Consider the following 7,139-nt stretch of genomic DNA (forward strand, 5'->3'; position numbering starts at 1 on the left):
GGAAAAAGCTTCACAGCGGTTTAGTCAATTCAAAGGATATATAATAATATTGTAAGAATGAAGACTTATATGGACGAAAGTTGTATAAACTGAGTGGTCATCTTCAATGGTCTGTAACAAGTCCCAAAAATGCAAACACTGACTACAAAGGCACTTTTCATTGCACTGAACTTCACAATCTAAGTATTACTTTTTTTCTGTCTAATTCAAAATTATCTGATTGTCTTCACTATTGATTCCACACTACAATGTTAGAATGCTTTATAAAACAAACAAACAAAAAACAACTACTAAAGAAATGATAGTTTTACAAATTAGAGGGCAAAATCACAGCAATGAAACCTGAGTAAATGCTAGTTTTTGGTTTTTCAAGAAACACCATTTGCTAATACATTAGTCAAATTCTTCCACAGCACTCAAGACACAGTTTATATTTCCATAAACAAGAACACACTAAAACACAGAATCAAAGTACTATGAAGTAATACATATTTAAATAAAGCTTAGTCATCCCTAAAATGTAGATTAAGACAGTGAACATAGAACACATTTCATCCAAAAAACACCATTCCAACAACCATATAAAGTGATATAACTTAAGTGAGATGAATTATGTGATTCTAACCACTCAGAAAAAAAGCATCAATGAAAACAGCATCTCACCACCTGTCTAGAGCTTGTAAAGCCAGGACTTTCCCAAACAATTAGAATGCTTTGGGACATGTCAAACAACTACACTGAAATAGCAATTCTGATATATTTTGGTGCTCCTGAGGCAGTCCAAAGACAAAAAAGAATCCAAGTGAACTACTACTAATACCCCTTGAAGTTCAATGCCTAAAATTTGAAATAATTCCCTATCAAATAACAGTCTGTCTTGTTATAATTTTAGTAGATTTTTACTTTTAGGACTTTATTTTCCCTTTGGAAAATTAGTGGTAAAGCATATGGTATAAAGAAAAAATTTATGGCTGTACTTAAATTCACATAAAACTATTATCTTGAAATTTAATCCTTTTATAGAGGTTAACACAATGCATCACAAGGAAAACTAAACACTGGATTTAATAAAAGCAGTATTTTGAAAATGGAACAGTGAAAATTTTTCAAATTTTTATAAATGGTCACTTCAGGGTCAATTCATCATACACAATTAACAGTTATCTGCACTGCAATATAATATTTGAAAGCAATCCTAAGTTCCATATTGAAGGCCATTTTAAGAGACAAGATTTTGTGTTTTATAGCCACCTCAAGAGGTATTTTTCCTTCCTCCAAGAAATATTTATTAAAAGATTGACTAAATTTATCTTTTTCCTTGTCATATTCAGTTCATAACACTATTATCACTGGTAATATGGCCAGTATCTTGTTTGATCTGGATGATGTGGTCAGGTAGTGGGGCTTGAGAAAGTGGGCCCTGCATTTGTGGAGGTGGTGGGTGAGTTCTTGGTGCAGGTCATATACCAGGACTCATTTCTCCTGGCTGTGTAAATGGAGGGTTCAGAGTTCCTTGATCTTCAGTAAACTGGGGTAAAGAGTTAGGATTGTAATGGTGAGGAGGGGGCACAGTTACAAGTGGACCACCATGCTGAGGTGTGGGGGGTCCTGGAGGAGGATGACTTATATAAGATGGCATATGGGCAATAATATGCTCAGGCAGAGGGGGTTATTGGTGGTGGAGCAGAGGTCATTGGTGTAGGTGGAGCTTGGCTATGTACCAAGTGAAGAGTACCTGCAGCCTGGAGAGGATGTGACATTGGAAGGTTTAATGGTGGTGGACGTAGGGGTGGTGCATAATGTTGCTGTGGAGGCATAATGTGAGGGAGATATTCAGGTTGATGATGAGCAGGTGTTGGGGCAGGAGTTGGTGGTTCTCTAGCACCTAAACTCAAGTCATCCTGAATAGGGACAGTTATTAAATTGCTGTGTTTTCTTGTTGAAATACGGAAGGTTTTCTGACTGACTGAACAAGGTGGAGGTGGAGCCATACACAATTCTGCTGGAGGAGCACGAATATACACATGTGGCTGATTATAGTGCTCTTGTGGCACATGCTGAAGAGAAGGTGGAAGCATCATAATGTGCTGCTTTGGGGGAATATGGCTCATATGATGCTTGCCTGGTGTCATTATGAAACAATCACGGATTCCAGTTGGTGATGGGTCAATAGGAAGATAAACACTGTTAAGTAAACCATGGGTAACAGGCTTTCCAAATCTCATATGGTGATGGTTGATATGAGTTTGTAAGTTTCTCTGAGACAGATACATTCTCTTGCATCCTTGAACAATGCTACACATGAAGAGAGAGCCTCGTGTACACTGCTCTATTCACTGCACAGGATCACCACAGCCTGGGCACATTTTATCTCATTTCCCCATGTAAAATAGCACAGTCATAGCAAAAGACATGCTTGCATGGAATTATTCTTCCACAGACTTTAATAGGCAATCCATATTTGTCACAGAAATGAACTGGTGTGTCATCCGTTTCACCTAAGATGTTTATCTTAAAATCCCAAAAAGGTGTCCTAGAAATCTTCACTGATTTCCAAAGAGTTCACACTTTTTAAAGTCCTACCATTGTTCTTCATTATAATCAAATCCTTCTTCATCACCTGGTGGGGCATTTGCAGGCATCCTGCTAATAATCCATTGAAGTCGAGCTACAGGCTTAACTTTGTTGGTTTGTTTGGAGATAAGTTTTATAGGAATTTTTCAGCAAACATCAAGACCATCTAAGTATCCAGAACTATTAGTGCCTTGTAGATCATTGTCAGTGTGATCCATGATTCAGCTCACAGGGCATACTGCCTTTGTACATTATTTTAAATCAGTGTTACACATTTACTTTAGTCTCCTAAACAAATTTTATAGAATAGGATCTTTTATCCTTTTGCAAACAAAATTGATAACATAGTACGTTTTCAAAAACAACAAAAATATGTCTTGTCAATGATGAAGAATGCATGAGCAGCCTTTATATGGAAGTTCTGTTGAACTTGTCCATATTGGGTTTCATGGTCTTAGTTGATGAAGACAACTGACCATGTTTCTTCCTCAAGAGGACCCCAGCTATAACTACAGATGTTTGTGAGCCACCATGTGGTTGCTGGGAATTGAAATCATGGCCTTTGGAAGAACAGAAAATCCTCTTAATTGCTGAGCCATTTCTGCAGTCCTGAAGTAGAAACCACAAAGTTGTCTTCTTATCTCCACGTATATGTCATGGTCGTACAAACACATAACCACATTACACACATACCGTGAATGCTTGCTGCAAAATGAGTCCTATTTTATCTGGCATTTGTTGCATGGAGGGGCAGCTTGTTTGACCCAAAGGCCCGGCTAGCTTACACCTGAAATAACCACACAGAAACTGTATTAAAACACTGTTTGGCCATTAGCTCTAACTTCTTGTTGGTTAACTCTTACATATTAGTTTAAATCATTTCCATTAATCTGTGTTTCACCACGTGCCTGTGGCTTACCGTTACTGTGGTTAGAATCTTGAAGATTCTAATCAGTGTCTGAGGCAGAGGATCCATGGCTTCTCTCTCTCTGCCCTTCTTCCTCCCAGCATTCAGTTCTGTTTTCTCCACATATCTAAGTTCTACCCTGTCAACTAGGCCAAGGCAGATTTTTTATTCATTAACCAATAAAAGCAACACACAAACAGAAGGAACTCCTACACCAGGCATTATCTGGCATCTCTGGATAATTCCCTTAGAAGGCAGTACTTCAAAATGAAATACCAAGTGGTTAACTAATGGGAAGAGGGAAAAGAATGAAGCATCAAATTTGTGTGTATATACATACACACACACTCTCTTACACACGCACACACACATAATCACGGATACATACATATATATGTATATATCCATAGAACATCAATCTATTATCCGAGATACTTCAATCACTAAGTATAAGCACGATATAAAATGAATGTCTCAGAAGGAACTTCATTAAATGGGTTTGCAACATATGTAGCACAGTACAGTACTACCTGTTTTAAAATGGAAACTACAATATGGTGGTCTCTACCATCAGACTAAGTGAACAAGGTAAGTAATTCAATTCCTTCAAGGCTATGATGAAATATAAATTAAACATTTTTTTCTTGAAGCTAAAGATACCTGTGATGTCTAAAGTCTTTACCAAATGGTTTATTTGATTAGGGTTTGTCTCTTGTATGACTTTGTCCCTATTTCCCGATGTCAAGTAGATATTAAGAGACTTTGAAATATTTACAAAGTTTGAAACATAATAGAGAAGTTAAGAAGTGTACATTCCACGAGGTGGTGGTGGTGACACACACCTTTAATACCAGCAGCACTCACGAGGCACAGTAGATCTCTGTGAGTTCAAAGCCAGCCTGGTCTATAAGAGCTAGTTCCAGGAGAGGCTCCAAAGCTATAAAGAAACCCTGTCTCAAAAAACAAAAATAAAACAAAACAAAAACAAAGAAATGTTTATTTCCAGGACCAAGATCCAAGTTTTGACACTTATCTGTAATTCCTGCTTCAAAAGATCCTAAGTTCTAATGTTCTCAGAAGCCGGCATGCACATTCATGTATCCAAATACACACACACACACACACACACACACACACACACACCACATGCTTATAATTACAGAAACTGTTACAAACACACAACACATAATTACAATTACAGCAACTCTTTCTACAATAGATTTCCACACATGAAAGTTTTTCTCTTGTAAACATTCATTCCTGTAGCACAGGCATTGAGGCACCTAACAGCTTACTTATAGAGTATTGCTTCACTATGAATTGGTTTCTATAACAGAAAGCATGCATGTACACTTGAAGTCAAAGTAATCAATTCTAAGTTGCTAGTAACATTTGTGAAGTTTTAGGAAATGGTGCTGCTCTGGAGAAAATATGTCATTACGGATAAGATTTTGAGAATTTATATCAACACACCATTTCCATTTCATGCCCTCTGTTCAATGCTTCAGACTAACAATGTGAATATTAGCTTCCTGCTTTAGCAGTCATGCCTGACACCTTTTTCCATGCCTCTTTCATGGTGATCCTGTATCCTTCTGAAATCAAGGGCCAAATGAAACTCTTTAATAAATGGGCCTAGACATTATATCACAAAAACAAAAAAGGAACTAACAAATCCATACATTTTTTTTACCTGAATTAGTTATTTCATGGAATTGAAGAGAAGTATAAAATCTAGAAGGGTTACATGATTGTTGAAACTTTATACTCTTAAGTGTTATAGCTCTGGAGGGAATGATTCCTTGACTGTCGCGAGTCAGGTTATATCTACAGATGTGAACAGAAGGCATCTACAGCTGTGAGAGGATAGGTACTTTGACTATCGAAAAATCAGGTTATACCTAAAGATATAGAGGGAAGACATCCTGTATATTGAAAGGTACCCAGACTGTTCGAAGTCAGTCAATATCTAAAGCTATGAAGAGAAGATACTCAGGATACTGACCGTTGTGGGAAGGCAGGCTAAAACTAAAGATTTGATGTTATCCTGAATAACTCGGTTTCTGAAGAAAATGGTATCCTTACTTTCAAAAGTCAAGACATACCTACAGCTGTGAAGAGAAAATATGCTGGATACCTAAAGCTTTGAGTAGAAAGGTATGCTGACTGTCAGGCTATACATGAAGCTATAGAAGGAAGGATAGCTACAGCTCTAAAGAGAAAGGTACATTGAATGTTGGAATGAAGGCTATACCTACACCTGGGAAATGAAGAAATCCTGGGTACATGCATCTGTGAAGAGAAAGACACCATGAATGATGGAATTCCAGCTATAAATGAAGTTGTTAAGGGAAGGTATCCTGGTTACATAGGATGCTCAAGAAAAAAATACCTACTGTACTATCAGAAGTCAGGCTATGCCTATAGCTGTGAATACAATGTATCCCAGAGACCTGCAAATGTGAGGGGAAACTATCCTCAGTGTCAGGCTATATTTGAATCTGTTCCAGTGGGGAATGCTCCCTCCACAGGATGTAGCAATTCCTCTTCTCACCAAAAGAGAGCCTTTACAGCTGGGCCTGGTTTCAATCTGCTAAGAGAGTTTCCCAGAAGAGATATTCATTGCTGCTCTGATCCACTCCCTTACAGGAGGTTCCCAGCAGAATTGTCCATTGCTTCTCTGTTCTGTTCCACTACAGAGTTTCCTAGAAAAGATGTCTATTTCATCTCAGCTCCAAGCCAAATTGTTATTTCTGTGCTTCAGTTGTTCTGTTTGTTTGGTTTTAGTTCTTTTTTTTTTTTCCTTTGGTTTTTCGAGACAGGGTTTCTCTGTAATTTTTAAAGCCTGTCCTGGCACAAGCTTTTGTAGACCAGGCTGGCCTTTAATTCACAGAGAACTGCCTGCCTCTGTTTCCTGAGTGCTGGGATTAAAGGCATGTGCCAATACCACCTGGCTACTTCTTCACTTAAGTAAGGGGGAAACTGCCTCAAAAATGTAGCAGTCTTCCACAAAATGGTTGTGCTTTGTTCCTTTAAGGGAGTTTACCAGCAGAGTTGTCCATTGCTTCTCTACTCCAAACAACTAGGGACTTTATCATTGCTCAAGGGAAAGGTCTTAACCCAATACACATTCAAAAGATTCATTTAAAGGTGGTTAATCTAGAAGACTGGCTACCTCTACCAGGGTAGAAAAGAGATCTTGCCAATTGATTAGGCACAGGGCTTATATACAGGCAGAGATTTTCCAGGTAGAAGATTTTCAGGGTGGGAAGTCATCAGATTTTGATGCCTGAGTTTTAAAAGTTGAGAGTTACCGGAGTTTGAGCTCTGGAATTAGTTGGCTTTGAACTCAGGGATTAGTTGATTTGTGATCAGTTGGTCAAGGGCAGAGTGTTCCTTTGGATCTGGTTTCAGGGTCAATGTGTGTTTTTTCCAAATGGCCCGTTCACATTTTGGGTTTTATTTTTGGGTCAGGGTGTTTCTTTCACAGGCTCTGGATACAGGGACTAAGAGTGTTTATTTGGCTCTGGTTTAGTTGTCAGGGTGTGTCTCATTGGGTCCAGGTTTAGGGTAGTCAAATTTTGTGTTTTTCACTGGTTCTGGATTCAGTTTCAGGTTGTGTTTGTCTGGCCCTTTTACTCTACACATAGGTCTTCAT

At 38.2% G+C, this 7,139-nt stretch overlaps 1 pseudogene; it reads right to left on the minus strand.

Annotated features, from left to right (window-relative positions):
- Positions 1 to 24: 24 nt before the first annotated feature.
- The window catches only part of LOC119808085, a 30,691-nt pseudogene continuing 23,576 nt past the window's right edge, over positions 25 to 7,139 (minus strand).

Source organism: Arvicola amphibius, chromosome 2 (genome assembly GCF_903992535.2).
Source record: "Arvicola amphibius chromosome 2, mArvAmp1.2, whole genome shotgun sequence".
NCBI lineage: Eukaryota > Metazoa > Chordata > Mammalia > Rodentia > Cricetidae > Arvicola > Arvicola amphibius.